General features: G+C 50.3%; 1 protein-coding gene across 1 annotated transcript in view; it reads right to left on the bottom strand.

The window, feature by feature from the left end:
* LOC119171523 (atrial natriuretic peptide receptor 1) overlaps positions 1 to 17,013 on the bottom strand; it is a 770,478-nt gene that overhangs the window by 739,217 nt on the left and 14,248 nt on the right. The window lies entirely within an intron of this gene.

Genomic DNA, 17,013 nt, shown 5'->3' with positions numbered 1-17,013 from the left:
TGACATAGATACCCGATAAAGTGGCTGGGGGGATAGTTGTCGCGGTAGTTCAGTGGTAAAGCATCAAACGCGTTATTCGAAGGTCGCAGGTTCGGATCCTGCCCACGGCAAGTTATCTCTTCACCCACTTTTCTTTCTTCCCGTTTACATTACAATTTGTCTAATAACTTCCCCTATACCTTCCTTGGCATTATTGTCTGTTAGATCTCATTAATATTGTGTAAACACGAAAAAACGAGCCCTTAAGTATACACTTGTTTCCCTTATATATATATATATATATATATATATATATATATATATATATTATTTATTCGTCGCCCCCGCACTTCGCATACACTTCCGGAGCCCCTGACTAAAAGCACACTTGCTCGATACCCCCTACGCCATAAATCATAACTTTTCTGCCATAGAGACCAGCATTCATTTGTCACCTTTCGTCCTTCTTCGTTTAAACCTGGTTTGCGCTACAGACTTGCCAAGAATTTTCGGCGTTTTTTTATGCAATGGCTGGCGACGATGAAGAATTATGCCTGAAGTGGGTATGGGTCACAGTTAATAGGTGATAAAAACAATATTTTTTAACGGGTTGGAGCATTGGACAATTACTTGTTACGCAATGAGCATAGTGTGCCGCCCGGTTGTTCCTTTGATATTCTAAAACGTTTTATTACTCATATTAACGCGATTCATTTCCCGACATCAAGCCCGCCTAAAGCCAGTTTAGGAACAGGTTCCGAGCACCGGCGAGGCTCAGTGGTATAATTTTGGGTTTGCATGCAGCGAACCCGGGTTCAAATCCTATTGTGTCCTTAGAGCTCTTGCGATACTTGTAACGGACACCGGCGGCGGTGGCGGCGGACAGCTGCGGTTCCGCAGGTGACCCGTGTTCTGATCTCATAAGTGCTTTCGGTGTAAAATATCAATTGAAAGTCAGCATTTCAACAAACAACGAATTTAATACACCCGAAGCATGAGGCAGAATAGCAGGTTCATTAGCCATGTGCGCCATTTGTAGGATACCGAAGCTCCTTATTAGAAGAGCAACCGATGTTTTGCTGACGCACAACTAAAAGAAAGTCTGAAAACTAAACGCCGTTATTTTGCACACGAATGTAGAACGAGTGTAAGTGTGTGTTCTTATGTGCACCGTTAATGAGGCGCTAGATATATTCAGGAATAAAGGCGAAAAATGTCCGTTTCTTTTAGCTATATATAGCACTTTAGGCGCGACCTGATAAAGAGAGTACGCTCGCAGTCAGCGGCCATTTTATAAGAACAATCTCTTTTCGAGCTTCTTCCAAATAGTATGCACACATAAGAAGTACGATCAGCCGACTGCAAGTTGAACTGGTAAATATCGCTTTCTATTTTACAGCGAAGGCTCAAATGAAGAAGTGGAACAGTTAGATGAAATCAAGCTCTTTCAAGAAAGAAAGCTATTGTTTCGTGAGCTGTGTTTTTTTCCAGACTTGATTAAAAAGATTGCCATTTTGAGAAACGATGCACAGTTGCCTAAACATACATGGCTATAAACGCCTTCTGTACGCCGCAGCAACCGTTGTGGAGATAAAGCGTGGTGTGTCTAACAGCCTGCAATGGCCGGCTCTCTCTAAAGCACTTCAGGAAAAAAACAATACCATCATTTCGACTTGCGCCGTCCATTTTTTGACTGGCTGGCGTGCTTCATCTTTACAAAAGAGCCATCGAGCCCGGCCGGGAGAGCGGGGCAAAAATTACAGAGTTCGTGTTGTATAACGGCTTTCCATGACCGCCACAAAAGAACTTCGAAAAAAGCAAAAAAAAAGGTGAAAAAAATGTAAGTTAGGCGACTATAAGAACACGAAGCATCTTGACTTGAAGCGATTATTTATTTGGGAATGGTCGTTACTTTCTCTAAAATAGAGTAAATAAAGAAATAACGACAGCCTGGGATGTTCACGAAAAGAGCTCATCGGTGTTTCGTTTCAACATTGATTTATGCAGTCTAAGCAGAGTCAAAGTTAAGCAATCCAAGTGGTCAGTGTATACCTTTACTCAAGGTTTACTACATCAATTTTTGTGTATTTTTAATCCTGTGAGCCTCGCGTCTCACTTTTGTTCACTAAACTACACCTGGCAGGTTTTTTTTTTTTCAACAAAGACATGGTCCATCCACGTCTGGTTGATTTACCTCTGAACTACGTTGCTATGCAAAACTACCCACTTTAGTGGCCGGAAAGATCGCTGCCTCCTTGAACGAGCCACCAGAACACCACTGAACCACGGGGTTAACCAAAACAAACGGACAGAGCCTGCGTGAAATACGGTCTTCCGATAAATACTCTCCGCTCCGTGCTAAGCGTGCGCTGCTGGCCGTCACGTCGCAGCGCACACGAAGCTTAGCGAGGAGCAGGTTCTGTGGCAGCCTCTGGCTTCTGACGCTACGAAGCCAAATACGTCTCACGTTCATGCGGCTTCTTTTCTCCCTCTCGGTTATTGCGCACGCCACCCGAGTGCTTATGGTGGTACATGCCCCGATCTTCTAATCTTCGGGCGCGGCTACGGCCGGCCAGGGTGGCGGCGCCGGGTGCGCTAATGGCCGCTGTCATCAGTTCCTTTCAGTCTGCTGACGCCAGAGAGGCTTGGAGAAGACGACACCATTTGGGACAAGAAGCAGCGTACCAAAGAGCCGTAAGGGTGCACGCCCTTCGTTTACGCCCGACGTTTAATCTAACGTGAGCACGCAAAAAGCCTAGCTCACACGGGGCTTCATAGAACGGCGTACGACCAAGTCCTAGCCATTTCCTTTGCCCTTATCCGTGGTCCCCGGTTCATCGAGCAACGAAAGTGCTTGGTAGCCTCCATCCAGACCAACGACACTCTGGTGTTTGGTTAGTAAATGCCAGGTACTTGCATCCGCATTTAATCCGTTTCAATCAAAAAGTAATAAGTACGAAGCTTTCTGCGTCATAATTTTTTTAACTGGCGTCCCTATTATCAGATACGAACAAGTGTATTTATAGAAATGCACTCTGATTTCTCTTTTAGGGGCGAAGCTCCTCTTAGACTAACTTTGTCCTGCGTGTGGCATCACCGAGAGAAGAGACGAAAAACCAAGAGAAGAGGCGAAAAAGAAAAGAAGGCAGTATCTTTGGAACATTATAATAGACGGCGCTGTCTCATAGAAGTGCATAAAAAACTTCAGTTCAGTGAGGGTATTCCAGATGGTGTTGTACCACTACTCTCCAATTGGCTGCTGCGTGGGTTGTGCCTGGTTGCACGAGGAGGGAGTGCCACCCCCAGTCTCCTGGGTAGTCGCCGTACGTGGCGGCACTGGCGGGTCGTTGGTGGGGCATGGACGAAGCAGAGCGGCGGGCGTGTTGAAGATCCTTGCGCTCGGCTTTCTGGCTTGCGTCTCATCAGTGTTACCCGCGCAGCGTCTGCATTCTCGAAAGCGATCGGACACATGGGTGCATGCACGGACGGATAGACACACCTACGGCTGGACGGACGGACGGACGGAAAGACGCATGAACGCACGCATGGATGGATGCACGGACGGACGCATCCCCAGGATTCCGGCGGGACAAGCAGGAGAAGTGCTTTCCCGCACGGTTGGGGCAGCGCCCCACGTCACTCTATGGGATCGGAGAGACAACCGATCATAACTCCTCTCCTTTTCTGATTTTCTCATGGTTTCACGGTTTCAAGTAGCAACTGTATTAACCTTTCTTCTGCCGGAGTTACAGTATCGTAGTTGCAATAGTGCGAGTTCCCCAGCTTATTAAAGAAGAAAGCACAGCGCCTATGGGCGCTCTCGGAAATATCGGCTGTTTTACCGCAGTTGAATCGCTACCGTGGAGACTTGCTTGGATACGTCTAATTGCTTTCTGGGATTTAGGTACTGCCATATGTCCAGTTCATGATGGTATAGAGCGTGTTTGAGTCGTGTGGTGAAAAAAAGTTCCCTGGCTAGTTTTGTTCAGAGTGCGACAGCCGTCGAGCCCTCGTAGCTCCATCTAGCGTTGAGATGGTGTACTCTACAGTGCCACGTAAAAATTAAAATAGGGTACGCGTAAAAAGAAAGGATTACTATGGAAAGCACTTTTATGACCCCGCGAAAAATATTTACGGTTCGTTGAGGTAAACATCGATAGTATAGCACATCAATGGGGCATTGTTAAAAAGGACGTGGGCGTGCGTTTCTATCGCAAGTCATCCAGGAGCTTCTCAGTGAGTGCTATATTATTCATCGCACCACTACAAGCTGTCACCCACAGACAAACGGTTTGACGGAGCGCTTTAACCACACGCTCGGTGATATGCTCTCTATGTACATATTCTCCGACCATTCTAATTGCGACTTGGTGCTCCCTTTCGTGACGTATGCGTATAATACGGCTACACAAGCAACTCCTGCGTTTTCACGTTTTTTTTTTCTACTGTACGGACGTGAGCCCTCTTCTACGCTTGACACGATACTTACTTACCGCCCAGATGCTTCAGAATACCCCCCAGCTTCTGAAGTAGTTCAGTGTACCGAATACTGCCTCCAATTAGCGCGTTCATTTACGTCCGTCGCACAAGGTCTCCAAAAAGAACGACTTGACCTAAACAAGCCTGCTGACAGCTTCCCCGTAAGCTCATTTATATGGCTTTCGGTTCCATTCCAGTCCCCCGGCCTATCTCGAAAGTTTGCAATCAAGTACAATGGTCCGTACCGCATGGTTCAATGCACGTCTTGGTTCAATGCACCTTGAACCAGTGACACCTGCCGTGGCCGTGAGACAGTCCACATCAGCCACTGAAAACCTTACTATGACCCCCTTGTGCTTGCTTAGCCGTGAGTCGCCTGGATGGCTCCTCTTTACCACCGGGGAAAATGTAGTGGGGAAGAGGGAGAGAGGCAGTATCTAGTCGCAGAGCCTGGAAGACGACTACGACGAAGAGCAAGCTCGTGACACTGACTGACGCTCCTTGAACCAGGCAGTTGGTTTTAGTCAATAAACCTCCTTATAATATATATATATATATATATATATATATATATATATATATATATATATATATATATATATATTGTCATGACCAAGAAAGACGCTGGAGCTTCGGCGCGCGGGTAGCTAGAGCAAAGCAGAGGAAGACGAAGTGCAGAAGAACAGCTGGCCCAGGATCGGGTGTTGTCTCTTTTCTCTCCGTTACAATGGCGCAGTCCGACAAGTGAACCCTCTGCAGAAAGCCACCGGTACGTGTCTTCGTGGTTCGTCGGCAGCGCGAGCTTCTCCATCAAGGAACGCCGTTCACGCTTCCTTAGCGATAGGGTCCCACCCGCCGCTTCAGCCACCCTTCAGACCACCTGTGGACGGCGTCCAGGCCTCCCTTGTGGTTCTAGGACGTGACCAGATTGAAACCCGGCCACCGTTTCACGGCAGAGATCCACACAGGCTCCTGTCCCTTGGGAATGCCGCTCACGTTTCCCATGGCCTACATTCCCGTTGCGGTACTCTTACAACAAACGAGCTGCCACGGAACGCCGTCCAGGCTTCCCTGCTCGTCGACCACACCGGGGTGAGTGCTACAATTGCTACTTACTCAAAGACCACGATCACTGACTCTTTGGGCTTAATGCCCGACAGCACCGCGGACCTGCGGCGTACCATCGCGCTACTCCGCGTCAAGACTGACGAACTGACAGCGTGAATCTCCGAGCGAGCTCCTACAATGTTGCCAGCATTGTGTCACATTAACGCAGTGTTGGACGTAGCTGCCTCGCACGACCTTGAGGCAAGCCCATTGGAGCAACGCAGACAGCTTTGGGGCACCCTCCTGCAGCTCTCAGACCAGCTCGACGGCGTTGCCTCAGTGATATCCGCATTCTCACGTGCCGCTCCACCATCGCCGTCCACCTACGAACTGCCGGAATTCGACGGGGTCCGGAACGACGCCGACAGCTGGGTGGCAACCGTCAACGCGCTAGCAATGCGCGAGGCCTGGATGGAATCTCAGAGATGGACCGTGGCTGTAGACCGTCTTCGGGAAGGTGCAGCGGCGTGGCACCGGTATGAAGGCTTCAAGCAGCAGTCTTGGGTGGAGTGGAGCTCCAAGCTTATAGCTGCCTTCGGCCGGACGCTCTCCAATCTCCCTTCCACCACCCAGTTCAACCTGACGACTACCGAGGATAAGGCGCAGGAGGGTTTCTGCCTCCAGGTTGCAGTCATGCGTTGCAGTTCACTTGAGCTTTCGGACTTCTTGCCATCGTCTAATTCAAGTTCAGCTCAGCCAGGGACCACTATCGAAGACGGGCCTCGTGAGGGACGTCACTCAGACGACATACCCACACTGAACCATCCCGAATGTGCAGCTGTGCCCTGCATGGGCTTTGATGACCTCTTGGCTGAGCACTCCGCAGGGTACACTGAAACAGGCTCCAATGCAGGCGTCGCTCTCCCGATGCCAGGTTCCACAACGGGACCCATCTCACGAACTTCCGTGCCGGCAGCCAATGTTATTTCCAAGAGAGAGCTGTCGGAGACAGTCTTGGACCAGTGTGTGCCACATCGGCAGTCATTGGCCGAGCGTGTGAGCTGCGTCGATGCGTTCAGGGCGGAGAGAGCCAGCATCTGCCTTTCTGGCAACGTAATGTACGATCTTGCCGACGACGACAAGCACGCCATTCTGGCTCCCAGCGTACGGCCTGAACGTCGCGCAGACCCCCATGAAGTCGTCACCATGGAGATCACCCCTGATTGTTCGGGACATGACCGGCTCTATCAGAACAGGAGCGATGGCAGCAAGGAGGCTGCGGGCACCTCGCATCATGATTGTGTCCGGTGGCCGGTGGGTACTCGCGCTCTCCCTCTGTTGTGCGGGCATTTTCCAGCTCGGCATTCGGATGTGCATGAAGACCTCACCACCCCACTCGGACGACATGGATGTCTACTCGGCGGGCGGCGACTGCTCCAACACACCCACTGTAGCCCACCAGGTCTCTACACCATGTTGCAGCATCGTGGGGACAGACCACCGTGGTACGGCCAGTTTCATGCCCCCGGGTCTTCATCGACCAAGGTGCGAGCGAATGCCAATGCCCAACGTCAACAACGACGCTGTGGCCGACCGGGGCAACAGATGCAGTCTGAGCGTGCCGGGTCACAGCCTGGATGGGTCCGGCCCGGGCGGGGGGGGTCGGTGCCACCCACCAGGGCTGTTTTCACCGGGTCTTCCGAACACGTCGAGCCTTGGACGAGATCAACCACAACGATGCAGCCAGTCTCGACCTCCCGATAGACTTATGGCACACTCCGGAACCCAGTTCCAACGTGGTCGAGGCCGACCTCCGAGATGCAGCCAGTATCGACCACCAGACCTACTTCTGGCAGATACCCGGACCAAATCGCAGCATGGCCGAGAGCGTCGGCCGCAATGGGGCAGCCAGTGCCGGCCGCCTGAGTCCACAGCACTTTTCCTAGAGACATCGTGGCGTGCAAAAGAGCGACCGGCTCGAAGCAGCCAGTGCCGTCCACTAGAGACGCTTTCCCAGACCGTCGCTCCATCTTGCATTGTGGTCCGGGCTGACCACCACGATGCAGCCAAGCCTGCCCACCAGAAACTTTGCCGCCAGCTTCGCGCGCGCGCAGTCATGGACGAGTGTCATGACCAAGAAAGAAGCTGGCGCTTCGGCGCGCGTGTAGCTAGAGCAAAGCAGAGGGAGACGAAGTACAGAATAAGAACAGCTGGCCCAGGATTGGGTGCTGTCTCTTTTCTGACCGTTAGAATATATATATATATATATATATATATATATATATATATATATATATATATATATATATATTCTAACGGTCAGAAAAGAGACAGCACCCATATATATATATATATATATATATATATATATATATATATATATATATATATATATATATATATATATATATATATATATATATATATTGTTGAGACGTTTATTGGTGGACACTTGTCGATGATGCTTGACAGCGACAGTCAATGCGGGTACCGACTCTCTGCACGAGCTGCTCTTCTTTTTGCTAAAAGGACGACACACTAGAAGGCGCTGGAGAGGACGACCCATTGTTCGAAGGCTTCGACACAATTACACCGGGTACGAAGAGGGAGCCGCCTGGCGACCTAACAGCTGGTTACTATGAGCGGGTCGTGGTAGGCTTTGAGGCGCTTCACGTTGACAATGTCGCGCCCTCGACGGCGCATGTCCGAAGATGGTTCGAAGGGTTCGATCAAGTAATTTACAGGAGAAGTGCGTTCGACGACACGGTAGAAGCCTTCGAATTTGGCCAATAGTTTTGAAGATAGGCCAGTTGATGTGGTAGGGATCGAGAGCCAGACGAGCGCTCCAGGGAGGAAAGTGGGCGCAGTAGTGCTGGCGTCAGCGCGAATGCCTTTTTGCCGCTCTTGATCATGCGCTGTAAAGGTTCTTGCAAGCTCTCGACACTCTTCAGCAAGCTTGGCTGTAGCAGAATAGGTGCCCACCCGGACGGATCTGGCTTGTACGGAAGTATAGTGTCGATGGTGTGCGACGGGTGCCTTCCATATAATAAAAATAAAGGTGAAAAGTCAGTAGTGCTCTGAGGGGCGGTGTTATATGCGTAGGTGACGAAGGGTAGAATGGCTACCCAATTTGTGTGATCGGCGGCGACGTACTTGGAGAGCATGTCGCCGAGCATACGGTTGAAGCGTTAAGTGAGGCTATTCGTCTGCGGGTGGTAAGCAGCAGTTTTGCGGTGAACAACGTTGCACTCTTTGAGAATGGCTTTGACGACTTCAGACAGGAAGACGCGGCCTCGATCACTGAGCAGTTCCTGAGGTGGACCGTGTCGCAACATGAATTGTTGGAGCAGGAAAAAGGCCACATCGCTCGCTGTAGCCGCGGGAAGAGCGGCAGTTTCGGCGTATCGCGTGAGGTGGTCCACAGCAACAATGTCCCAGCGGTTACCAGCTGACGTTAGTGGAAGTGGCCCATACAAATCGATGCCAACGCGCCCAAACGGCCTGGCAGGGCAAGGTTGCAGACCTACCGGCGACAGGTGCATTAAAGTTTTGCGGCGCTGACATTCTATGCAGGAGCGAACGAATTTATGCACGTAGCGGTACATGCCGCGCCAAAAGTACCGTTGGCGAATGCGGTGGTAAGTCTTCGATACCCCGGAGTGCGCACATTGTGAATTAGAATGAAAGAATTCGCATATGTCAGAGCGCAGACTGCGGGGTATGGCTAGTATTCACTGGCGGCCGTCACCGTTGTAATTGCGTCGGTGGAGGAGGTCGTCGCGAACGGCGAAATGGTGGGCTTGACGACGCAACGCGCGAGTGGATGGAATGGATGGATCAGTCTGCAAGTCTATCAGTGAGGCAATCTTGATCCTTGCGCTGTTATATATATATATATATATATATATATATATATATATATATATATATATATATATATATATATATAGCCAATAAACCTCCCTTTATATATTGTCATGGGCTAAATAGATGCCTGAGGATGACGACGACGAAGTGCTGAGGGAATGTGCTCGGACTGCAGCAGCGTTGTACGCATTTGCTCGCCAGTAGTATATTCATTGTGTATACTTTATTCCCCGTAACATCATTGGTGGAAGGTGCGGGGTAAAACTCGCTACACAGCCCCACGAGCTGGATATTCACAGCGGACGGCGCATTGCAGCTACCACGATGACTGACCAGGCTACTCAATGTCAACAAGATCCGTCAGCCCCGCAACCGATCGTTGTGGTGCAACCTCGTGACCCAGGCCCATTCAACGGCACAAGTGGCATAGACGTTGATGACTGGCTGGTTCTATATGAGCGTGTCAGCAGCAGCAACCATTGGGATCCGACGCTCATGTTGGCGAACATCATCTTCTACTTGCACGGCACAGCGAAACTCTGGTACGACACACATCAAAAAGAGTTGACCAGTTGGGACGTCTGTAAGCAGAAATTGCGCTATCTATTTAGGAAACCCATCGGACGTCAAGTGGCCGCAAAGAAAGAGCTTGCGACTCGTGCCCAGACATCCAGAGAGCCGTACATCGCGTACATCCAGGACGTGTTGGCTTTGTGCCGCAAGGTCGACAAGGACATGCTCGACGAGGACAAAGTTGGACACATCCTGAAAGGAATTGCCGATGACGCCTTCAATTTTCTGCTGTGCAAGGAGTGCTCGACGGTGGAGTCGGTCATCGAAGCATGTCGTCGCTTCGAACAGGCGAAAAGTAGGCGCATAGTTCACCGATTTGACTGCCTTCCCAACACGGCGGCTACGTCCTCTTGCGAAGATTTGCCCACACTACATCAACCACCAGCGCCTGAAAATGTCACCAGAATAATCCGTTGGGAACTCGAGGCTATGGCACCCGCTATGTCTAGCGTCAGCGCGCCAGGACACAAGCTCGATGCTGTTTCAATGAGACAGGCCATGGTTCGCCAAGAGATCGCGAATATGGGCATTTCGCCACCTCATCAAAATGCCTCTGCTACTTCCAGCCCGGCTCCAGTCGTTGCGGCTGCCACTCCGAACAGCACGTTCGCGCCAAGACGAAACCCAGCTGAATGGCACACTCATGATGATCGGCCCATATGTTTCATAGGACACATCGCTCGGCATTGCCGCAGCCGTTGGACCTCATCACCTCGACCGAGCTTCTATGAATGGGGACCTCGCTCCGAACGTGCACCTTATGCCCCGTTCTACCGTGCATAGACAGGTGCAGAGCATAATTCAGAATGTCGGACCAGCCGCTCGCCATCGCCCGTGCGTCGTCAGTCCCGCTCGCCCCAACCCCGCCGTTCTCGGTCTCCCTACGACCCTCGCTCAGAAAACTAGCCGGTGCAGCCCCCGGAGGTGACGCTGCATACACGACTCGGACTGCAAATCCTCTGATTACTCCCTACCAGCGGTGCAACATTCTTATAATTCTCGTTGATGGTTTACCTGTAACTGCTCTTATTGATACCGGTGCGCAAAAAATTGTGATGAGCTCAGACCTCCGCCGCCGCCCCCAAAAAGTTCTGACGCCTGCGATTGCACCTACCTTTCGTACAGCGGATGGGAGTAATCCTGCTGTCCTTGGAATGTGCACTGCGCGAATAACGATTTCTGAGCATCAAACTTCAGTTCTGTTCGCTGTACTAAAAAATTGCCCTCATGACCTCATCCTTGGACTCGACTTTCTGACTTCACACGCTGCGCTCATTTACTGTTCCAAAGGTCTTCTTCGGCTCGAACTACCATCCTTCTCAGAGACCGTCTCTACCAGCCCACCTCGTCTACGCTCTGTCGATTCCCTCAGACTTCTGCTGTAAGCCGCAGTCCAAGCCCAACTCTCGCCATATCCTCTAGTACCCAATGGTGATTATGTTGCTGCCCCAATTTGTGACGTGGCCATGACACGTAATATTGCACTACCCAACACGGTGGTTACCGTTAAGGACAACCGAACTTCATTTCCCGTCCTCAATCTTGGCTTCTCAGCGCAAGTTATACCTCGCGGCATGTCACTTGCGCATCTGACACCACTGGTCGACCATACAGTTTCCGCCTTAACCACCGATTCGCCACCCGATTTTTCATCAACGTCGCTCTCGTCACGTTCCTGTTCCGACCTTTCCAGGCCAATGCTATCTGACAATTAAGCTCACCTCTGAACAAGTCTCTGCTTTCTGCCGTGTGCTTGCTTTTTATCAGGACATCTTTGACTTCGGCGACCGCAATTTGGCCCAGACATCCGTGGTAACCCATCGCATCGACACCGGTGACGCTCGACCCATTCGCCGACGACCCTACCGTGTGTCAGCCCCGGAGCGTGCTATTATACAGCGAGAAGTAGATAAAATGCTTCATAAGGGCATAATCGAACCCTCGTCTAGTCCCTGGTCTTCACCCGTTGTACTTGTTAAAAAGAAGGACAATAGCTGGAGATTCTGTGTTGATTACCGCAATCTCAACCATATTACCAAGAAAGATGTCTATCCCCTACCGCGCATATATGGTGCACTCGATCGCTTACACGGTGCCAAATATTTCTCTTCAATAGACCTTCGCTCAGGCTACTGTCAGATCGCTGTGGACGACAAATACAGAGAGAAGACGGCCTTCGTGACTCCTGACGGACTTTATCAGTTCAATATGATGCCTTTTGGATTCTGCAATGCCCCCGCGACTTTTGAGCGCATGATGGACTCTCTCCTTCGAGGCATGAAGTGGACCATCTGTCTCTGCTATCTTGACGACGTTATTGTTTTTTCGACTACTTTCGACGACCATCTTACCCGTCTGACCACAGTGCTTGATGTTTTCCGACGTGCCAACTTGCAACTTAACTCGTCCAAATGCCGCTTTGGGCAACGCCAAATCTGCGTACTCGGCCATCTTGTTAACGCTGCGGGCGTTCAACCAGACCCTGCGAAAGTGCGAGCAGTTCGCGACTTCCCCACACCCCGCTCGGCCAAGGACGTCCGAAGTTTTCTGGGACTGTGCTCCTATTTCCGTCGTTTTCTCGAGAAGTTTGCTGAAGTAGCCCGTCCTCTAACCTGCCTCCTCAAAGCGGATGTCGCATTCACCTGGGGAAAACAGCAAGCAAACGCCTTCTCGTCGCTCGTTGACATTCTCACCAATCCACCAATCCTTGCACACTTCGACCCATCTGCCGCCACGGAGCTTCGTACTGACGCCAGTGGCCACGGCATAGGCTCAGTGCTGGCGCAGCGGCAACAAGGAATGCACCGCGTCGTCGTGTACGCAAGCCGACTGTTGTCACGCTCAGAACAAAGTTATTCGATCCCAGAAAGCGAGTGCTTAGCTCTCGTCTGGGCAATTGCGAAATTCCGACCGTACCTCTATGGCCAAACACTCTCAGTTATTACGGACCACCATGCGCTTTGCTGGCTCTCCTCACTCAAGGACCCTACGGGACGCCTTGGTCGCTTGGCGCTGCGCTTACAAGAGTACACTTTTTCCGTATCCTATTAATCCGGACAACTTCACAAGGATGCCGACTGCTTGTCCCGTTACCAAATCGATCCCCCTGACATGATGGAAGATGGAAAAGAGGTCCTCGTTCTTTCAATTACCGACTTAACCGACATAGCGTCTAAACAACGCCGCGACCCCTCTTTGCGGGCTATTATCAATGGTCTGCACTCCCCCCACCCTGACCTCTCCTTACAACTGTTCGTTCTTCACAACGACATCTTGCACCACTACAACGCCCGCCCAGATGGTGCTGAGCTTTTACTCGTTGTTCCTGCGCATCTTTGCTCAGACGTTTTGGCCCAGCTCCATGATACCCCCTCCGCTGGACACCTAGGGGTGTCACGCACGTATGACCGCGTTTGCCGCCGATTCTTTTGGCCTGGCCTCCACCGTTCTGTGCGACAGTACGTTGCGGCATGCGACACCTGCCAGCGCCGCAAGACACCTGCTCTTGGACCTGCTGGTACCCTCCTGCCCATTGAAGTACCAGATGAGCCATTTTTCCGAATCGGCCTCGATCTTCAAGGACATTTTCCCGTGTCGGCCACCGGTAATAAGTGGATTGCTATTGCTATCGACTACGAAACGCGGTATGCCGCTACACGCGTCCTCCCCACCAGCTGCGCTACTGATGTAGCCGATTTCCTTCTTCATGACTTCATTCTGCGTCATGGTGCTCCTCGTCAGTTGATCACCGACCGCGGCCTTTGTTTTTTATCTAAAGTAGTCGACGAGCTCCTGCGATGCTGCTCTATCCACCACAAGTTCACTATAGCGTACCACACACAAACCAACGGCCTCACGGAACGCTTCAACCGTACCCTGACGAATATGTTAGCGATGTACGCCTCCAAGAATCACAAAGATTGAGACATCTACTTACCTTTCCTTAGCTTCGCATACAACACTTCATGTCACGATACAGCTGGATTTTCACCTTTTTACCTACTGTTTGGTTATGACCCGCCTTTGCCAATGGGCACCATGCTCCACTCAGACGCCCCCTCATCGACTGCTTATGCTCGTGATGCCCTGGCCCAAGCTGACATCGCCCGCCAAGTCGCCCGGGATCGGTTATGTGCCTCGCAGCTTAACCAAAAGAGTGCTTACGATAACCGGCACCGCGGCGTACAGTACTCTCCGGGGTCACTCGTCTTGCTGTGGTTACCATCGCGTCGTGTTGGTTTCTGCGAAAAACTGATGTCCCGTTACGTTGGCCCCTACCGCGTCATACGCAAGGTCACCAGCGTGACCTATGAGATAGCTCCACGCCATACCACGTCAGTACCAGCTTCAGTCCCGACCGATATAGCGCACGTCTCATGGCTTAAAGCATACTACTCACTCCCCGAGAATTGATCGCACCGGGACGGTGCTTCGGCCGCTGGCGGGTAATGTCACGGGCTAAGTAGATGCCTGAGGATGACGACGACGAAGTGCTGTGGGGAACATGCTCGGACTGCAGCAGCGTGTTACGCATTTGCTCGCCAGTATATTCATTGTGTATATTGCCCGTAACATTATATATATATATATATATATATATATATATATATATATATATATATATATATATATATATATATATATATATATATATTGTTATAAACTTCGAAAATAGTGCAGTATAGGAAACAAAACAATAAAATATTTATTTAATCCTAACAGTTTCGACTGGTGGACCAGCCTTCTTCGGAGGATGTAAGTGAAATGGTACAAGTTCCCGTAGCAGAGGGTAACCCTCACAATTTGAAGACTCTCCAAAACAATAAAAAAACGAGACAAACGGGCGAACGAGGTAGCAACAGACAAGAAGCAGAAGAAGGAGAGGAACTAGAAAGGAGCGACGGAGAGCCGCCGGAAACGACCAGGTAATTCTGGCATTGTTACTTCTGGCAGTAACAATGGCAGTAACAATTCTGGCAGTAACTCTGGCAGTAATTCTGGCAGTAATTCTGGCAGTAACAATGCCAGAATTACCCGCTCGTTTCCGGCGGCTCTCCGTCGCTCCTTTCTAGTTCCTCTCCTTCTTCTGCTTCTTGTCTGTTGCTACCTCGTTCGCCCGCTTGTATCGTTTTTTTTATTGTTTTGGAGGTGAGGGTGACCTCTGTGAGGGTGACCCTCTGCTACGGGAACTTGTACCATTTAACTTACATCCTCCGAAGAAGGCTGGTCCACCAGCCGAAACTGTTAGGATTAAATAAATATTTTATTGTTTTGTTTCCTATACTGCACTATTTTCGAAGTTTATAACTTTTATTACGGTAGCCGGAAGAAACTCTGATCATCTATTTCATCTATATATATATATATATATATATATATATATATATATATATATATATATATATATATATATATACCACAGCCAAGCACTCCTGCTTAGTTATGGTATAGTTCTTCTCGGTCGCAGTTAGGACTCTACTGGCATATGCATATACTGTCTCTCGTGAAAAGGTGTCGCGTTAAAGCAAAACGGCACCTATACCGCGGCCGCTAGCGTCCGTATGTAGGATAGTCGGTGCGGCCTCATCAAAGTGGCGGAGTATAGGTTCGGACGTGAGGGCACACTTAGGTCGAATGCCATTTGACATTCTTCCGACCACAGAAAGGGCACGTCGGAAGCAAGAAGCTGGTGCAGTGGAGCCGCTATTGATGCAAAGTTCCGTATAAAACGGTGAAAATAGGAGGCGCGACCAAGAAAACTTCGCAACTCCTTCAGCCTTTCGGGACACGGAAAGCAAAGCACCGCAGCAATTTTGTCCGGATCCGGCCGAATTCCGTCTTTGGTCACGACGTGGCCCAAAACCTTGATAAATTTTGTGGCGAAATGGCATTTTTCCGGTGTTGAGTTGGAGAACAGCGGCGGCAAGGCACATCAGAACGTCATTTAAACGTCGCAGGTGCTGAGAAAATGTTGTCGAAAAAGTAATGATGTCGTCCAAGTAGCACAGGCAGGTCTTCCATTTGAGGCCGCGCAGCACGGTATCAACCATGCGCTCAAAAGTAGCGGGCGCATTGCACAGCCCTAAAGGCATAACGTTGAATTCGTATAGCCCATCGGGGGTTGCGAATGCCGTTTTCTCTTCATCCTCTTCGTGCATAGCAATTTACCAGTATCCGGAACGCTGGTCAAGGCTGGAAAAGTATTTCCCACCTTGTAGAGATTCAAGAGCGTCGTCAATGCGAGGCATTGGGTACAGATGCTTGCAAGTTATCTTGCTGAGCGCCCTGTAATCGACGCAAAAGCGCACGAAACCATCCTTCTTACGAACGAAGGGCTAGATGAGGGGGGAATTACCTCTCGTTTGAGCATGTCAGCTACGTTTTCTTTGATGATTTTTCTCTCAGAAGGATACACGCGGTAGGGCCGGCGGCGTACCACAGATGTTCCGACTGTGTGGATTCGATGCGTTGTAGTAGTAGTGCGGCCCAACGTCGAGGAGTAAAGATCGAAAGAACTTGCGTGCTTTTTTAACAAAGCAAGCAGCTGTTGCGTTTGTCAAGGTGTCAAGTAGTCGCTGATGGCTGCAGCAAATGCGGAAGAAGATGCAGGCTCACCACTAGAATGGTCGTTGGAACAGACGACATGAGTGGCACGACGCACGCAGGCTGGGGATCGGTCACGCAGGCCACCGTGGGGTTCTGAGGAAGTAGAATTTTTTAGATGTATTCACGGCAGTGACAAGTGCGGAACGACTGAGAAAACGAACTACTCCGGAAGCGAGAACGATGCCTTTACCGACGCAACTAATAGTTGGTGAGACCAAGACGTCGCTATTGTCGATGTCTTTGGAGGTAATAGTTAGTTACAATTCGCTCTTGACCTGGTGGTAATTTGGTATCCTCCGCAGCTGTCAAACGAAGTGGCCTCGGGGTGTCGTCATTGAGCTTGCAGTCCGCGTCAGTGAGGTGGATGACGCGTTGGCCAAAGCCAATTGCCGCAGAGGCAAATGAAAGAAAATCCCATCCTGAAATTATTTGGTGAGAGCAGTCAGTCAGAACGGCAAACTG

The sequence above is a fragment of the Rhipicephalus microplus genome, chromosome 4 (genome assembly GCF_043290135.1).
Source record: "Rhipicephalus microplus isolate Deutch F79 chromosome 4, USDA_Rmic, whole genome shotgun sequence".
NCBI classification, from domain to species: domain Eukaryota; kingdom Metazoa; phylum Arthropoda; class Arachnida; order Ixodida; family Ixodidae; genus Rhipicephalus; species Rhipicephalus microplus.
Note: the sequence above shows the minus strand (reverse complement) of the source record. Positions and strands in the feature narration are given on the sequence as shown.